Source organism: Nerophis lumbriciformis, linkage group LG03 (genome assembly GCF_033978685.3).
Source record: "Nerophis lumbriciformis linkage group LG03, RoL_Nlum_v2.1, whole genome shotgun sequence".
NCBI lineage: Eukaryota > Metazoa > Chordata > Actinopteri > Syngnathiformes > Syngnathidae > Nerophis > Nerophis lumbriciformis.
In genome coordinates, this window is record NC_084550.2 from 3,438,394 (window position 1) to 3,458,919 (window position 20,526).

A 20,526-nucleotide genomic window follows, 5' to 3' on the forward strand; every position below is an offset into this window, starting at 1 on the left:
CAAAAAAAAAAAGGAGGAGCTATGCATTTAGGAAGACAGGGCAAGTGACAGCACTTTGCCCTGGGAGAGCCACCTTGCTTCACTGTGAAACACATACTTGCCAACCCTCCCGGATTTTCCGGTAGACTCCCGAAATTCAGCGCTTCGACAGCATGTTTTCACGTCCGCTTTCCCACAATATAAACAGCGTGCCTGCCCAATCACGTTATAACTGTAGAATGATCGAGGGCGAGTTCTTGGTTTCTTATGTGGGTTTATTGTTAGGCAGTTTCATTAACGTCCTCCCAGCATGGCAACAACACACAACAACAGCAGTCACGTTTTCGTCTACCGTAAAGCAGTTCGTCTGCCGTAAACAGCAAGGTTGTGACACTCTTAAACAGGGCAATACTGCCATCTAATGTACATGCATATGTGACATTAACATCTAGGGCTTTTAGAGAGTGCAGTGCACAACTGCGCACACAACAAGGAGACGAAGCAGAATTCATCATCAGAGAGGGTGTTCAGCATTTGGTTAGAAAAATAATGACAGAGAATAGAACAAGGATGGACAATTCAACCCTTAACTCAACAATGAGTAGATGAGTGTTATGTGTGTGTATATGTGTAAATAAATTAACACTGAAATTCAAGTATTTCTCTTATTTATATATATATATATATATATATATATATATATATATATATATATATATATATATGTGTGTGTGTGAAATACTTGACTTGGTGAATTCTAGCTGTAAATATACTCCTCCACGCCCCCACCCCCAACCGCGCCCCACACTTTGAGAAACGCTGATTTAAGGAACTGATTCTAGTGATTCAGTACAGTCAAAAGAACTGCCGATCCCATCACTATCTTTTTGGCACTTTGGGGGCGGGTATGCTTAGACGGCCCCTCCTTTCTGATTGGCTGTGAGCATTTTTCATATGACCAATCATTCTCCAGCATAGCAACGTTGTAGCCATCTTACCTCGGACATCTAGCCTCAATCATTACATTGATGTCAATGGTACATGTACTAATTACATTACCATAACTTGCTCGATTTTCGACCAATTTACAAACGGTTTGCCTTGTTACAAATCTTATTACATGTAGACATGACATAGGATGCTGTACCTGTTGAAATTATCTCTTTTGCTTTAAAAAAAAAAAAAAAAAGACTTAATTGTGCAACATAGTTGTGTAGGGTCAGTGTTAGTCAGTTCTCTGATTATTTTAAACTGTTTCAGAATACATTATTAAAAGGCTATTTTTAACATTTTAAAAACAAAATTCAAAGATTATTTCATTAATTTTATGGCTGAATCAAAAGAAATTCCATAAATTAGAAAACAAATGTTCAAGAAGAAGTGAAAATATAAAATAATGTTATTGCTGGTGGACCAGTTCTGGCTGAAAGATGTGATTATGGTGTTTGTTGTCTTATTATTTATTTGGCTCACATTTTGTATTACCCTGTATTGTGTTTATGTGCTATGAAATAACCTTCATCAGCGCGCGACATTTTTTTATCCACTTCTTCCTCCGTAAATCTTGATACATATTGACGATGACCCGCCCTGCTATACTTCTGATTGGCTCTGAGCATTTTTCAGCATTTTTCGCCTGACCAATCAGAAAGGAGGGGCCGTCTAAGCATACCCGCCCCCAAAGTGCCAAAAAGAAACATGACAGCGCGAGGAGAGATGCCAGGAGTACACAGAGAGCGCGCAAAAAGTCACCGCGCGCGCACAGAAAGTCACCGCGCGCGCACAAAAAGTCACCACGCGCGCGCAAAAGGGTGTCGCACGCGCGCACGAATTGGAGAATCAGCGAGAGATAACAGTTTTTATGCGCTCTGATTTTTGGCACTAATGTGACGCCATAGTTGAGCTGGCGAATTATATCCTCATGCAGAAACATTGTTGCAAACAAACACTCAGTTAAGGCCACATTTAACACATTATAGGCATTTTAGCATTAATAACAGTGTTATATTTGCCGTATACTTACATTTTAGTCAAGAACGCACACAATGCAAAGTGACAAACAGGACATGACGTCCCAGAGTAGATCGCCAAAATAAGAGCATAGGAAACCTAACATCGTAAAACTGCGTCAGAATAAAAATAAAAATAAAACACACAACTGCAATATCAACCAACTGAAATATCATCCAACTGCAATATCATCCAACTGCAATATCATCCAACTGTGATCATCTAACATTGTCTTTCCAACCGCAATCTCATCCAACTGAAATTTCATCGAACTGCAATATCATCAAGCTACAATATCATCCAACTGAAATATCATCCAACTGCAATATCATCCAACTGAAATATCATCGAACTGCAATATCATCAAGCTACAATATCATCCAACTGAAATATCATCCAACTGTGATCATCTAACATAGTCTTTCCAACCGCAATCTCATCCAACTGAAATATCATCGAACTGCAATATCATCAAGCTACAATATCATCCAACTGAAATATCATCCAACTGCAATATCATCCAACTGAAATATCATCGAACTGCAATATCATCAAGCTACAATATCATCCAACTGAAATATCATCCAACTGTGATCATCTAACATAGTCTTTCCAACCGCAATCTCATCCAACTGAAATATCATCGAACTGCAATATCATCCAACTGAAATATCATCCAACTGCAATATCATCCAACTGAAATATCATCCAACTGCAATATCATCAAGCTACAATATCATCCAACTGAAATATCATCCAACTGCAATATCATCCAACCGCAATCTCATCCAACTGCAATATCATCAACAAAAATATCATCCAGCTGCAATCTCAACCAACTGAAATATCATCAAGCTCCAATATCATCCAACCGCGCTATCATCAAGATGCAATATCATCCAACTGCAATATCATCTAACTAGAATATCACCCAACTGCAATATCATCAAGCTGCAATCTCATCCAACTGCAATATCATCAAGCTGCAATCTCATCCAACCGCAATCTCATCCAACTGAAATATCAAGCTGTAATATCATCCAACTGCAATATCATCAAGCTGCAATCTCATCCAACCGCAATCTCATCCAACTGAAATATCAAGCTGTAATATCATCCAACCACAATATCATCAAGCTGCGATAGCATCTAATTGTAATATCATCCAACTGAAATATCATCCAACTGAAATATCATCCAACCGCAATCTCAACCAACTGAAATATCATCAAGCTCCAATATCATCCAACCGCAATATCATCAAGATGCAATATCACCCAACTGCAATATCATCTAACTAGAATATCATCAAGCTGCAATCTCATCCAACCGCAATCTCATCCAACTTAAATATCAAGCTGTAATATCATCCAACCGCAACATCATCGAGCTGCAATATCATCCCACTGCAATATCATCCAACCACAATATCATCAAGCTGCGATAGCATCTAACTGTAATATCATCCAACCACAAAATCATCCAACCGCAATATCATCAAGATGCAATATCACCCAACTGCAATATCATCCAACTGAAATATCATCAAGCTGCAATATCATCAAGCTGCAATATCATCAAGCTGCAATATCATCCAACTGTAATATCATCTAACTGAAATATCATCCAACTGAAATATCATCCGACTGCGGCCACAAATGAGCATACGAGTGTTGCTGTTGGACAATTGTGTTTTTTCACTAACTGAGTCTTCTAAAGAGTGTTAGTCCAAGTAAGGAGTTAGTTAGTTAGTGTTAGTTAGTTAGTTAGTTAGTGTTAGTGTGAGGGCAAATGACGAAAGAATAGTTGTATAAAGACAAAGTTATGTACTTTTATTTTGAAAGAAAATGCCGTCACATGGATGGATGGATCAGAATCAGAAGAATCAGAATCAGCTTTATTGTCATTACGCAAGGTAACGAGATTGAGGCCATTCCATACAGTGCGATGTGTGCATGCTAGAAAAACAATGTGCAAATATATAAAAATATAAAAAATGTAGAAGTGCAATGAATATGGTGTGAAATGAATATATACATGAAAAAAAACAAAAACAAAAACAGGGTGGTTGGTGGAATGGGTTATTGCACCGAAGAGAAGGCAGTTATGAGGGACAATGGGGCAGTCCGTTCAGGATGGTTATGGCCCTGGGGAAGAAGCTGTTCTTTAGCCTGTTTGTTTTGGTTTTAATGCACCTGTAGCGCTTCCCAGCAGGTGGAACAGGTCAGAGCCAGGGTGGGTGCTGTCCTTGATGATGGCACTGGCTCTGTTGAGGCAGCGGGAGGTGTAGATGTCCGTCAGAGAGGGGAGAGGGGAGAGGGCGGCCGATGATCTTCTGAGCCGTCTTGACCACTCTTTGCAGCCTCTCCCTGTCTGCTGCAGTGCAGCTGCCGTACCATACCGTAATACAGTAGGTCAGCAGGCTCTCGATGGACGAGCGGTAGAAGGTCAGCAGCAGGTCAGGCTTCAGGTTGTACTTCCCGAGGACTCTAAGGAAGTGTAGCCGCTGCTGAGCCTTCTTGATGATTGATGTGGTGTTGACTGTCCAGGAGAAGTCATTAGAGATGTGGACTCCAAGGTACCTGAAGGTGTGGACCCTCTCTACACGCTCGCCGTTGATGTAGAGGGGGGCAGGGTCGGTGCTGCTCCTCCTGAAGTCGACGATGATCTCTCTGGTCTTGCTGGTGTTGAGAGCGAGGTTGTTCTCCGAAGACCAGGCCGTCAGCTTCAGGACCTCCTCTCTGTAGGCAGCCTCGTCACCCCTGGAGATGAGCCCGACCACTGTGGTATCGTCGGCGAACTTGACGGTAAGGTTGTCACTGTGGGCCGGACTGCGGTCATGGGTGTAAAGGCAGTAGAGGAGGGGGCTCAGCACACAGCCCTGTGGGGAGCCGATGCTCAGCGTGCGGGAGGATGAGAGGTGCGGGCCAAGTCTCACATTCTGGGGTCGGTCCGTTAGGAAGTCCCTTATCCAGGCGTTTGTGAGAGGGGGGAGGCCAAGAGTGTCCAGTTTATTGCAGAGTCTGTCCGGGATTATTGTATTGAAGGCAGAGCTATAGTCCACAGAGAGCATCCAGACGTAGCTCTGCTGCTGCTCCAGGTGGTTCAGAGCAGAGTGGAGAGCAACAGCGATGGCGTCCTCTGTGGACCTGTTCGCCCGGTATGCGAACTGGTGGGGGTCAAAGTCTGGAGGGATATGGTCCTTGATGTGCTGGAGAACAAGTCGCTCGAAGCACTTCATGATTACCGGAGTGAGGGCCACTGGTCGGTAATCATTCAGGCTGGTGATGGGAGACTTCTTCGGCACCGGGATTATTGTAGATGACTTCAGGCAGGATGGGATGACTGCCTGAGCCAGGGAGAGGTTGAAGATCCTGGTGAGGGGGGGGAGCGAGCTGGTGGGCGCACGTCCTGAGCACCTTTCCAGGTACTACGTGTGGTCCGGTAGCCTTCCTGGGGTTCACAGCCAGGAGCACTCGTCTGACACTGTGCTCCTGTACAGTGAGTGGAGTGGCGCCGGAGCCCGGTGGGGGCGGGGGCAGGGCTGGAGCAGATGAGTGTCGCTGGGGGGTTTCGAAACGGGCAAAGAAACAGTTAAGCTCCTCTGCCAGTGTCGCACTCTGATCCGCAGTTGTCATATTGCAGCCTCTGAAGTTCGTGATGTCATGAATGCCCCGCCACACCTCCCGTGAGTTTTTGCTGGACAGATGGGACTCTATGCACCTCCTGTGGTCCGCCTTTGCTTTTTTAATCCCTCTCTTCAGGTCGGCTCTAGCAACACTGTACAGTGCCCTGTCCCCTGACCTGAAGGCTGCGTCGCGGGCCCTGAGGAGTGTGCGGACCTGGCTGGTCATCCAGGGTTTCTTGTTGGGGTAAACCCGGATGGTTTTTTCCACAGTCACATTCCCGATGTAGAACTTTATGTAGTCCAGCACCGTTCCTGTGGCTGTCTCCAGCTCCTGTTGTTGGAAGAGGTCCCAGTCTGTGTGTTGGAAGCAGTCCTGAAGTTTGGGGAGTGCATCGTCAGGCCAGGTCATAACAGTCTTTGTGATAGGCCTGGCCTGGCGTCTGATGGGGGTGTAGGTAGGAGAGAGCAGGAGGGAAAGATGGTCTGACTGTTCAAGCTGGGGGAGGGGTGTAGCTCTGTACGCGGGCTTTATGTTGGTATACACGTGGTCCAGGGTGTTCTTGCCCCTTGTAGAACACTTCACGTGCTGGTAGAACTTAGGGAGTACAGTCTTCAGATTGGCCAGTAAGCCTTGCAAAACTACACGCAATTAGTCGAGAGATGGAGAGAAAAATGAATACATCAGCTTTGCCTAAGAATTGAAGCCAGCATCTTCTTCCTTCCATGACCAGCAGGAACACACTGTGCCACCATAACAACTTGCTAAGTGAGGGCACACCTGCTATTGTCTTCTAATCCGTGACAGAGCAGGAAGCGGCTAGGAATATGTTTGATGTAAAATGAACTGCAGTGTCAATCATGAACTGACATTTTACGTGCACCTCTTACAAAAACAGGGCCTGCCACGCATCACGGGGCCCTACGCACTGCACCTGTTCTGTGTTTAGGGCAAGGCGGGGCCTCTCACATCGCTCACAACCTCTTACCGTGCTTCCTTGAGGCCAGGTTCGTTGCGGACATGAACCGGTTGAAGCACAACAAGAACAGGTTTGGGACTTTTGGTATGTTTTTCGGTCTGCTGAAAGCAAACAAAAACCTAACACGTCACATGGTTCAGGCTGGCATGTTGTCAAGCAATGAGGTTTATCATGTTTATCAGGTGGATGTACTTTCTGTGGATTAGAAACTGGAAAAAAATGTAATTTGAGAGACGCAGGTTTTGTGAACACAAGTGAGTTGTGGACTCAACTGTACACAGAATATCCCATGAATAGAAAAAAATCATTGTCAATTTAATCAATTATTGTACTCTTCCTCTCATGTTTTCTGGTTTAAAGTAAAATATTGTTTATTTAGCATTTCTTGCCGTGTTTGAATGCCACCACTTGGCCCCAAAAGTTAAATATGTGTCAAAGTCAAGGCCCGCAGGCCGGATCTGGCCCGAATGAATGATCTATGGTCCCCGGGATGATATTTGATTAGTATTAGAACCGGCCCCAAGGCCACAACAGGCTTCAGTTGGGTGATCTTTCTCTGGAGAGTTTTCATGTTCTCCTTAAGACTGTGTGGATTCCTTTATATACAACCACATAATAATAATTATGTGTGACACATCACAGTTATGACTCACAATAAATGTATGACCAAACGTCACTTGCAAATAAACTTGTGGTCGTCAACTTCGGATTCCTTCCGCATCCACGTGAGTGTGTCAAATCACCCCAGTGTTATGCCAAAGTTATTTGCAGGACTCCACATTTAAGTACCGTATTTTTCGTAGTATAAGTCGCACCGGCCAAAAATGCATAATAAAGAAGGAAAAAAACATATATAAGTCGCATTTTTTGGGGAAATGTATTTGATAAAAGCCAACAGCAAGAATAGACATTTGAAAGGCAATTTAAAATAAATGAAGAATAGTGAACAACAGGCTGAATAAGTGTACGTTATATGAGGCATAAATAACCAACTGGTATGTTAACGTAACATATTATGGTAAGAGTCATTCAAATAACTATAACATATAGAACATGCTATACGTTTACCAAACTATCTGTCGCTAAATCCCATGAAATCTTATACGTCTAGTCTCTTACGTGAATGAGATCAATAATATTATAATGTGTTCATCATTTCACACATAAATCGCTATATATATCGCCAAACTATGAAAAAACTGCGACTTATAGTCCGAAAAATTCGGTAAATTGAATTTGAGACCACTGGGTTAAATATCCATCCATCCATTTTCTACCGCTTATTCCCTTTGGGGTCGCGGGGGGGCGCTGGAGCCTATCTCAGCTACAATCGGGCGGAAGGCGGGGTACACCCTGGACAAGTCGCCACCTCATCGCAGGGCCAACACAGATAGACAGACAACATTCACACTCACATCCACACACTAGGGACCATTTAGTGTTGCCATTCAACTTATCCCCAGGTGCATGTCTTTGGAAATAGAAAGTACTGGCTGGATGCCAGGTGTAGCTTTGGTTGCAACTCGCTATGCTCCTCCTACTACTTAAATACAGTCACACACAAGACAGTTGCCTTGCAGAAGAGAGTATAAAACCATTGCAGCCTGTGAGCTTACATGTATGTGTGCACTACATACTTCATTCACCATCACGTCTGATGGTGAATGTCAACTGGCTTTGGAGGACATGATGGATCATCCTGCAAAGATGTCAACTGTAGAAGAGCAGCAGCAGTGTTGTGTGTGTTTAGAGACGTGCAAAGATCCAGTGTCTCTCAGCTGTCATCACTGCTTCTGTGTCCACTGCTTGGACACACTCAGAGGACAACATGCAAGCAAGACATGTCCACTCTGTACAAGGAGAAGGTCAATGGATACACCGCTGGTCTTTTCTGATGGCAAATATGTTTTTGACAACGTCCAATAAAAGAAAAAGTGGATAGTCAGCGTCATTGGAACTACAAAGTGAGTTACTTTATATACACTTTAATATCACTTGCTGTGTGCTTAAAACTGTATTGCAACTCATTTTGTCCGTTTTATTATAGTCTAATGGCTGTTTGGCAGCAATTGTTTGGTTTGTTTGTTCAGCTAGTTAACTGCTTTTGATTGATTGATTGAGACTTTTATTATTAGATTGCACAGTACAGTACATATTCCCTACAATTGACCACTAAATGGTAACACCCCAATAAGTTTTTACACTTGTTTAAGTCGGGGTCCACTTAAATGTATTCATGGTACAAATATATACTATCAGATATATACTATCATCATAATACAGTCATCACACAAGATGACCTATGACGGCCATCAGGGGGCGCCACGCCAGTGTCACAAATGTTGGAGAGAAAAAAAAGAAAGAAAAAAAGTTGGTACTATTATTTCTAAATACAAAAAATAATCCCACATTAATTAAAATGCAAAGTAAAGCCTATTTAATAGAAATATTATTTGTTACAACATTATATATATATACATATATATATAATACAATTAATATATATATATACATATAATAAAATAAATAAATATATATATGAAATACTTGACTTGGTGAATTCTAGCTGTAAATATACTCCTCCCCTTTTAGCCACGCCCCCGACCACGCCCCCCTTCTACCCCAACGGGATCTACTGAAAGAGGATCTGCAAGTCTTGGACAGGTGAGATTTTCAACGAGGGACATTCTGAAGACAGTTTCTTGAGTTTGTCTTCTAAACCTCTTTATGAGACTCTGCGTTTAGAGGACATGATGGATCATCCTGCAAAGATGTCAACTGTAGAAGAGCAGCAGCAGTGTTTAGAGACGTGCAAAGATCCAGTGTCTCTCTGCTTGGACACACTCAGAGGACAACATGCAAGCAAGACATGTCCACTTGGCACAAGGAGAGCATCTTTAGAACTACCAACAGTGGTCAACTTTGTTTTGGAGACAAAGGAGGACAACCTGGGACAAAATAAGAGAACAAACATTAAAAATTTGGAATGAAGATGAGAGAAAATACAAATCAAGATGAACAAGCATTGTGGAGAAAGAATGTGCAGGAAGGGAATGTTGAACAATTAAATGTTTACTGAAGCTGGACATGTTAAAAAGTGTAAATAGAGCTGATGTGGTACAAGAACTGGACTTCTAGGTTCAAAGTAGTCAACCTGGGACTTTCAGTACAGATAAAAAGTTTGGTTGAAAATGAAACATCCATTAAATTAATTCTTGTTTCTGGTGATGGTTTTTATATTAGTATTATCTTGATTTGATTTTGTATGTACTTTGTCATATTTTATTCATTATGGTACTTTTTCATCACTTACAATATTGTTTGTTTTTGGTACACTAATGAGCACAGCAGAGTTGATGTCTCAAAATCAGGCCCGGCCCTAACCAATCTGGCGCCCTAGGCAAGATTTTAGGTGGCGCCCCCCCACATCGGCAGTGAAGTGTATATACTCACAAGAACCCGAATAGCTTTGTCTTTGACCTTTTTTTTTTTACTTACAACTATACCTAATATATAAAGGGGTGGAAAAGTGACTATTACCTGCAGGGCAAACATTAGCTAACCAGAAGGCAATAACAATGTAAACAAAAAACACCTGCTTAAAAGATCTAATACAAACATTTATATGCACGTACAACACTTAGAACTTTTAGCATATCAGTATGTGGAATGAAATTATGGAATGGATTAAGTAAAGAAGTTAAAAATTGTACTGATATGATCCAGTTTAAGAGGTTGTTCAAAATAATAGTGCTTACAGAGTACAAAAAAGAAGAATTATGAGAAATACTTTCAACCTTATTGAAAATAAGATATTCTTCATCTCAGTATGTTAATAATGACTGAATTAATTAATTAATTACATATTACAAAACTGTTGTATACTAATTCATAGATGTTATTTTATTATATAAAAAGGTCAGTAAATAATTCTATATATTTGTAAACGCTTTGAAGTGGGAAAGGGGTAGGATTAAATAAGCTTTGCTTCTTCCTACTCCTTTTCGGGCATGATGTAAAATGAAATGATATGAAATTGTGTGATGTATTATGATGTAAGTGTGTTCATGTTCCAAATAAACTAAAGAAAGAAAGAAAGAACATTGTATTTCCATGGCATGTTGCATTGTAACTAGTTCCACAGCAGTTTCTGTCCTGTTCTTACCTTATCTCATTGATCTCATCTCATACTGTATGTGTGTTGATGTATGCTACACATGAAAAACATAAATACATGAACATAACAATGAACAGAGTTGTACTTTTTAGATGTCATGGCCCTATGCAATATGTACACATATTCTTAATATAGTATACATTTTAACTGACCTTTATTTGACTATGTTTGTCTTTTTGTAGGTGGCTAAAATACGCGGTGCTGCTGACCACCGTCTAACACTATGTTACTGTGTGTGATACATTGACTAACGTAATGTTACTGTGTGTGATACATTGACTAACGTAATGTTACTGTGTGTGATACATTGACTAACGTAACGTTATGTGTAGGTACCTCATGCAACCCTGCTTAAAAAAAAATCACTTGACAAAAAGGATGAATAAGGTAGCAAACTGCAGTGGACGCAACATATTGCAGTGTTTGCAATGACGTTATAACCATAGATATCTTATAAGTAGACGCAGCATTGGTTGCTGTGACGTGAGCAATTTGGCCGCCATCTTGAAGTGGTGATGAGGAGCCGGCGAGCAGCCTAAACTGACAGTTGAAAGGTAGAAAACAAAGATGCCGGGCTGGTGTTCAGCGTTTTCCTGCTCAAATGAGCGGACTGTTGAAAATAGGAATCGGGGGAATACTTTTCACAAGTAAGATTTAACATTAACGTACTATTGGTTGTATTTTATGAAAATAATATTACCACAGAGTTGAGAAGGATCAAAGATCTTCAATATTTGTATGTGAAAATCACAAAGAAATCTTCTAGGGGAGGATGACGCCCCTACAGGGGTTTGCTTTACAAACTTTCAGCCCCACCTAAAACAAAATTCACCATTATATATATATATATATATATATATATATATATATATATATATATATATATATATATATATATATATATATATATAATATATCCAATATATATCTAATAATTAGATGAATATATTAGATGTATATATATATATATATATATATATATATATATATATATATATATATATATATATAATAATTAGATATATATATATTAGATATATATATTATATATATATATATATATATATATAAATAAATAAATGGGTTGTACTTGTATAGCGCTTTTCTACCTTCAAGGTACTCAAAGCGCTTTGACACTACTTCCACATTTACCCATTCACACACACATTCACACACTGATGGAGGGAGCTGCCATGCAAGGCGCTAACCAGCACCCATCAGGAGCAAGGGTGAAGTGTCTTGCTCAGGACACAACGAGGTTGGTACTAGGTGGGGATTGAACCAGGGACCCTCGGGTCGCGGACAGCCATTCTTCCACTGCGCCACGCCGTCCCAATATATATATATATATATATATATATATATATATATATATATATATATATATATATATATATATATATATATATATATATATATATACTGTATATATATATATATATATATATATATATATTGTGCACTTTCCACGCGTGCGAAGATGTCACGTTATCGATGAGAAAATGCATTTTTAGACAATATGATTTGCCTGAGCGGCTAGGAGACACCGTGAGTAGCAAGCGGTACAAAGTGGATAAGAAAAGACAGAAAAAAGATATATATATACACAGGTATATATATATATATATATATATATATATATATATATATTTTTTTTTTTTTTTTAAATACTTGGGACTTCCTGCGGGCCTGATTTTGGACGCTGGCGGGCCGGATCCGGGCATCACTTGTCGCTGTGCACCTTCACTCACAGGTTACACACGGACATACGGCCATAAATAACACTTTTCAAAATAAAAGCAGCACAGTTGAATTGCACGCACGACATAGATGGTTTTTTTTACATTTATTTTGTAATTTGTGATTGGCCTCACGCGGGCCGGACAGGGACACACATAGGGCCGGATGTGGCCCGCGGGCCGCAGACTGCCCTGGCAGTAGTCACTGGCATTGACTACAGCAGCGTTTCTCAAAGTGTGGGGCGTGCCCCACTGGTGGGGAATAGAGACATGACAGGTGGGGCGCGAGGAACGGGAGGGAATTTCACTTTAAAAAATGTTTTTATTATTATATTCTTAGATTTTTTTTTTTACTATGCTTTCATTTTCTATACACACTGTAAATCACTTTGTGATTCTGTCTGTGAAATCCGCTATATACATAAATGGAAATTACCGGTACTTAATTTTACTGTAGGCTTTATATTTCTCGGTAGGAGCGAAAGTTTGACAGACATAGCAACAGTAACTAATGGGGGCGGGGCTAAGTGGAACAAACTTTCGCGCGGATGGGTAGCAGGCTAATGTGTGGATCACAATTACACAAATATATACATTTGTGACTCGCACCTCAAAGGTCGTCGAGCCAGAGCCAGCGCCTGCAGAGAAACAAAAATGTGACGGGCACACACTGTGTCATTCACCGGGAAGCACTCGCGTCATTGGACACACTGTGTCATTCACTAGCGTCATTGGACACACTGTGTCATTCACCGGGAAGCACTAGCGTCAAGGCGTGGCTCTCCTGGGGCAAAGTGCTGTCACTTGCCCTGTCTTGTCAAATGCATAGCTCCTCCTTTTTTTTTTGCAAAGATTGCAAAGTGGCACTTTTATTGTATTTATTATTGAACTTGATGCAAGTAATTTGATTTATTATTGAACTTGGTGCAAGTTGTAACACTTTTTTTTTTTTTATTATTGAACTTGATGCAAGTTATAACACTTTTTTTGATTTATTATTGAACTTGATGCAAGTTATTTGATTTATTATTGAACTTGATGCAAGTTATAACACTTTTATTTGATTTATTATTGAACTCTATGCAAGTTATAACACTTTTTTTGATTTATTATTGAACGTGATGCAAGTTATAACACCTTTTTTGAATTATTATTGAACTTGATGCAAGTTATAACACTTTTTTTGATTTATTATTGAACTCGATGCAAGTTATAACACTTTTTTTTTATTTATTATTGAACTTGATGCAAGTTATAACACTTTGATTTATTATTGAACTTGATGCAAGTTATAACACTTTTTTTGATTTATTATTGAAGTTGATGCAAGTTATAACACTTATTTGATTTATTATTGAACTTGATTCAAGTTATAACACTTTTTTGATTTATTATTGAACGTGATGCAAGTTATAACACTTTTTTTGATTTATTATTGAACTTGATGCAAGTTATAACACTTTTGTTTTATTTATTATTGAACTTGATGGAAGTTATTTTATTTATTATTGAACTTGATGCAAGTTGTACCACAGCTGCACAGTTATTTTATTTATCATTGAACTTGATGTTATTTTATGTTATTGAGTTTGAATGTATACAACTTGATGTTCAATAAATTTGAAAATGTTAAAGCTTGGCATTAGCGCTCTGTTGGAGCGATGGGGGCAGGTGGGGCTTGAAAACTCCCCCTTGTCCAAAGTGGGGGATGACAAAAAAAGTTTGAGAACCACTGGACTACAGGCTCTCTTCGCTCTTTCCTGTGTCTCCTTCTCACAGGCAGACAAGCGCAGCTTCTACACACGTCATACGTCACATGCGTATACGCCCCGTGGACAGCAAGCCCAGCCTCTACATACGTCACATACTGCAGAATCACATTCGCCCTCGCCTTCGCCCAGCAGAGAGGTAGAAAGCACGTTAGCTATAATACGAGAGAGAAAAGGTGCTAATCTGGTAACAAATGGAGGAATAATTAATTCCCCCCAAAACAGCAGGGGGTCCATCTCTGGCGGTGGTTTGGCTTCAAGTGGGAATTAAGATGTCGAACAGACAATTGTAATTTGTCAAGTGTGGGGCGCAAGCGTTGCTATAAAAAGTAGCATTACTGCTAACATGGGCAGTTAACTAGCTGAATGCCATACCAAAAAATTGCTGCCAAACAGCCATTAGACTATAATAAAACAGACAAAATGAGTTGCAATACAGTTTTAAGCACATAGCAAGTGATATTAAAGTGTATATAAAGTAACTCACTTTGTAGTTCCAATGACGCTGTCCTTTGGCAAAATGCACTTTTTCTTTTCTTGGACGTTGTCAAAAACATATTTGCCATCAGAAAAGAGCAGCGGTGGATCCATTGACTTTCTCCTTGTGCAAAGTGGACATGTCTTGCTTGCATGTTGTCCTCTGAGTGTGTCCAAGCAGTGGACACAGAAGCAGTGATGACAGCTGAGAGACACTGGATCTTTGCACGTCTCTAAACACACACAACACTGCTGCTGCTCTTCTACAGTTGACATCTTTGCAGGATGATCCATCATGTCCTCTAAATCCAGTTGTCACGACTAACCTACCTTAAGACGTGCTGTTGAACGAAACACGGCGCACACGAGTACATGTATGTACATATACTGTACGTGTACACCGGCTGTCATGTGGGTTTCTTACCTTCTAGTGGTACAAACACAGGACTGTCGAAAGGACACCACCTACGTAGCAGGACAAGGGGCGTGTCTGGGAACAGACACACCCCTTTTCTCGTGGAACAGACACGCCCCTTTTCTCCTGGAACAGACACGCCACTGGTTCCCTCTAAGGTGCGCGTCATAATGCAAATTTCATCACACCTAGTGGGTGTGCACTTAGCCAGTGATGAGTCAGACAACTCCAACAAACACATAAAGTGTCATTCCAGGTCGTTTGATTTACCAATCAAATGTGTGCTTATTCTAGTGTCATTTATTAGGAATCTTCATTTATAAATATTAATCATGGAATGCTGTTAGTATATTAAACAAATACTAATAAAAAATATATTTTTTACAAACAGGAAGTATGCAGGAATGTACACATGATCCCCTGCTTACATCTCATTGTGCAACATGTGAATGTTTTATTGGGAACTAAATGCAATGTCTGAAAGGGGTACACATTATTTCCAAAGCAGGACCTCCACCCAGACAAACAATACAAGTACATGTAGCCGAGCTAAATTTTATTCTATTTTATTTTAATTTTGGTCATTTATTCACATCATTTTTTGTGGTGAACTTCCCCAAAAGTGTTTCTCATTGTAAATAGGTTCCACTCTATTATTTTCCATTACATACCTTTTTGTTTCCCGGTCGTTCTTAAAAGTGTTTTGTGGGAATGCGCACTGTCTTGTGACTTGTTGGTGGGCATGCGTGTTGAATTCCTGAATGTTGGTTGTTGAATTAGTGACAAAAAAAAAAGACTTTTGTATGCTAAATTATGTGTGGATTAGTTTATTGCTAGCGGCAGTTGTTGCGGGGTTTCCTGGTCTCGTAAGTTTACGCACGGGTCTGCTGTGTGTCTGTGTGGACATCTTGTGTGACGCTCTAGCATTAATATGAGTGTGTATTATTTTCTTCTTTATTTTTAGTGGAGAGAGATCCTTTTTGCCTTGGACTGTGTGTGACGCCCCGTTGTTTTTGTTTCTGTTCTAAAAAGGTATGTATGTTATGAGGTATTTTTGACATAGTTTATTGTATAAAAAAATATAAAAAGAGTCGATGTGGGTGGGAAAGATGAGGTGTATTACTGCACATTTTAAGGATCATTTTTCTTAATATATATTGTTATTTGCTGAAGTATATATTGTATATACACTGTGTTTTATTTAATTAATTTAATTGAGACTATTTTATACTTTATTTACCTTTTCATTATTATTATTATTATTACTATTTTAGTTATTATTATTATTATTATTTCCACATTAAGAATATATAATTGAATTGAGTGAGCACTGACGCTCGGAGCTGTGGAGAGAGATCGTTTTTGCCGTGGACTGTGTGTGACGCCCCGTTGTTTTTGTTTCTATTCAAAAAAGGTGAATAAACCCTCCATGATTCAACTCCTGAGTGTGCGCCTCACTACAAGATACACAACGCAGATCAGTGACTGTTACAAAATGGTGCCGTGACCCGGATTCTTCAGATCAGCTGCTGCAGATCGCCGAGGTTATGCTGTGAGCAAGTAAGCGTATCGTATAGAAATCAGAAAGGATCCGTTGATCGTTGAGACTTTTGATAAAAAGTGATTTTGTTTTGCTGTGGCTGTGTTTTTCCACAATTTATCATTACGTTTCCTCACGTACAGTGTCTCTACACCACGTGTCTCTATATAGTTACATTTTATTTTAACGTCATATTTCCACTGTCATATTCATTGTGTTTAAAATATAATGGATTTTACACCATTTGGGAGGGGTAGAGGGTGGATGCAAGCAGGGACCGCAGAGCAAGCTAGGCAGCCAGGCTGTAGCAGCCCTGATGGTACTCCTGTAGCAAGGCAAATGTTTCCCACTCCCACCGTTGCTAATAATGACACCCTGGCACAATTGCGTGATCTTTTAGGGGAGTTGGGAACCCACATTGGTGACACCGTTGTTAGCCGTATATTAGCCAACCAAACACCTTCCCCCACACTAAGTTGCCCACACCCCATGACTCCACCCCCGCTCGAGCCCATGCCCTCCCCAGTTGATTTGTCTCGACTGAACATCATGGTAAATGCAGCTGTCAAGGAACCAATGATGTATAGGGGAGATGGCTCAGACAAATACACCGTACAAGAGTGGATAGATATGATAGACGCTTACCTGCGAAAAAAGAATTGTCCTACTGCAGAGCAGGCGGATGAAATCGTCAGTCATCTTTTGGGACGAGCTAAGAGTATCGTTAAAGTGGGGCTGAAGAGTATTACTGATATCAACACACACCCTGAAGTGGTATACGACATACTCAGAAGATACTTCAGTGACTCTCCCATGTCCGGCTTACCGATGGCTGATTTCTATTCTACACAGCCTGATGCAAATGAGAACCCAGTGGATTACTGGATTCGACTCAATACAGCAGCCGAGCACGCTGACCAGCATCTGCGGAAAAGTGGAGAAAAGATGGAGAACATGTCAGCGCAAATTGCTATGATGTTCATCAGGAACTGCCCCAAGCCCGAGCTCTCCAGTGTGTTCCGATGTAAGCCTATCAGCAAATGGTCAGCCGTGGAGGTGCAAGAAGCTATCGATGAGCACCAGAGGGAGCATCAGGCAAGGAAGAGGGCCATTAGAGCAGAGAAGTTCAAAATGGTGACAGCAGCTACCACTACCTGTCAACCTGTAGTTGAGGAGCTGACTGCAAAGAGAGCGGGTGTTCAAGAACCTTCCATACAGACAAAGGTGAGTGCAGTCACCACTTCAGAAGCAGGGGCTTTAGAACGAGTACTAAGCATGCTAGGAGGCGTTTTGGCCAGAGCAGCCTCCCCGGTCCAACAGCCGACCCAGTGGACACGCCCCACTTCTTGCCGTGTATGTGGCGACAAAACTCACATCACACGTGAACACTGCATGAAAGAGAAGAGGTGATTTGGGTGCCTGGAACCTGGCCACACAAGGAGAGATTGCCCACGGGCCGCTCCATGCCAAACCCAAGCAGAAAACCACACACCCAACCAGGGAAACTGAGTCGCTCACACTGTGGAGGGCAAAGTGTGAGTGCGTCATGTCAGACCCTCAAAAATGAAGAAGACACACAACGCAGAACAGTGACTGTTACATACACATGATCCCCTGCTTACATCTCATTGTGCAACATGTGAATGTTTTATTGGGAACTAAATGCAATGTCTGAAAATCGGGAGAATATTTGTCCCGGGAGGTTTTCGGGAGAGACGCTGAAATTCGGGAGGGTTGGCAAGTATGCATCATCGACATTAACATTGGGAAACAACATGTCTGCGAATCTGCGGTGTTGAATTTTTAACACATTGAATTTTAAAACACTGTATTTCAACAAACTGAATATGCAAACACACAGATGTTGCTCACAAATGAAGTTTTAAGTACCAATGATTGTCATACACACACACACACACTAGGTGTGGTGAAAGTATTCTCTGAATTTGACCCATCACCCTTGATCACCCCCTGGGAGGTGAGGGGAGCAGTGAGCAGCAGCGGTAGCCGGGCCCGGCCGGGATAGTTTTTATTGATTCAACCCCCAATTCTGTCTAATCAATGAAAGTAATAATTTGATATAAAAACATTTACTTCACAAAAATTATCAAAAACGACAACATGATCTGTGGTCTTAGCGACCACTATCTAACCTTCTGCACCCGCAATATAACTAAACCCAAAGCCAACGGCCACATAACATCTCAATCCAGATCCCTTAAAACATACTCCAGTGATCATTTCAACCTTAAAGGCCAACTGAAATGAATTTTTTTTATTTAAACGGGGATAGCAGATCCATTCTATGTGTCATACTTGATCATTTCGCGATATTGCCATTTGCTGAAAGGATTTAGTAGAGAACATCGACGATAAAGTTCGCAACTTTTGGTCGCTGATAAAAAAAAAAGCCTTGCCTGTACCGGAAGTAGCGTGATGTCACAAGTTGAAAGTCTCCTCACATTTCCCCATTGTTTACACCAGCAGCGAGAGCGATTGGCACCGAGAAAGCGACGATTACCCCATTAATTTGAGCCAGGATGAAAGATTTGTGGATGAGGAACGTGAGAGTGAAGGACTAGAGTGCAGTGCAGGACGCATCTTTTTTCGCTCTGACCGTAACTTAGGTACAAGGGCTCATTGGATTCCACACTCTCTCCTTTTTCTATTGTGGATCACGGATTTGTATTTCAAACCACCTGGGATACTATATCCTCTTGAAAATGAGAGTCGAGAACGCGAAATGGACATTCACAGTGACTTTTATCTCCACGACAATACATCAGTGAAGCACTTTAGCTACGGAGCTAACGTGATAGCATCGTGCTTAAATGCAGATAGAAACAAAAGAAATAAACCCCTGACTGGAAGGATAGACAGAAGATCAACAATACTACCAAACTCTGGACCTGTAACCACACGGTTAATGCTGTACCGCCTGACAAAGCCTAGCAATGCTGTTGTTAACAACGCCATTGAAGCTAACTTAGCTACGGGACCTCGACAGAGCTATGATAAAAACATTAGCTCTCCACCTACGCCAACCCTCATCTGCTCATCAACACCGGTGCTCACCTGCGTTCCAGCGATCGACGGCGCGACGAAGGACTTCACCCGATCATCGATGCGGTCGGCGGCCTGGAGACGGACGAAGTCAACCCAGACAGGTGAGGACAGCGGTGCGGCGGCGGGCGTTGTAGCTTTCGACGACACCCCGGCCGCCATCAGAGTCGGCAAGAAACATATATTTCCCCAAAGTTACGTACGTGACATGCACATAGCGACAAGCACGTACGGGCAAGTGATCAAATGTTTGGAAACCAAAGCTGTAGTCACGGTAGCGCGTCTGCTAGCCAACTCAAAGTCCTCCTGGTTGTGTTGCTGCAGTCGCCACTAATACACCGATCCCACCTACAGCTTTCTTCTTTGCAGTCTCCATTGTTCATTGAACAAATTGCAAAAGATTCACCAACACAGATGTCCAGAATACTGTGGAATTTTGCGATGAAAACAGAGCTGTTTGTATTGGAGAGAATGGTGTCCGAATACTTCCGCTTCAACCCTTGACGTCACACGCAAACGTCATCATACCTAGACGTTTTCAACCGGAAGTATCCCGGGAAATTTAAAATTGCACTTTATAAGTTAACCCGGCCGTATTGGCATGTGTTGCAATGTTAAGATTTCATCATTGATATATAAACTATCAGACTGCGTGGTCGGTAGTAGTGGCTTTCAGTAGGCCTTTAAAGCCTTCTACAGAAAGCTAGGAGTATCCAACAACGATTTCAAATTAGAAATGGTCTCAGCTGATG

At 41.1% G+C, this 20,526-nt stretch overlaps 1 long non-coding RNA gene across 1 annotated transcript; it reads left to right on the plus strand.

Moving 5' to 3' along the window:
* The first annotated feature begins 8,119 nt into the window (after window positions 1-8,119).
* Window positions 8,120-10,773, plus strand: LOC133575183 (uncharacterized). The gene is made up of 3 exons (XR_009811467.2): window positions 8,120-8,558; window positions 9,187-9,258; window positions 9,340-10,773. It is a non-coding gene; the product is annotated as an uncharacterized lncRNA (long non-coding RNA).
* The last annotated feature ends 9,753 nt before the right edge of the window (window positions 10,774-20,526 follow it).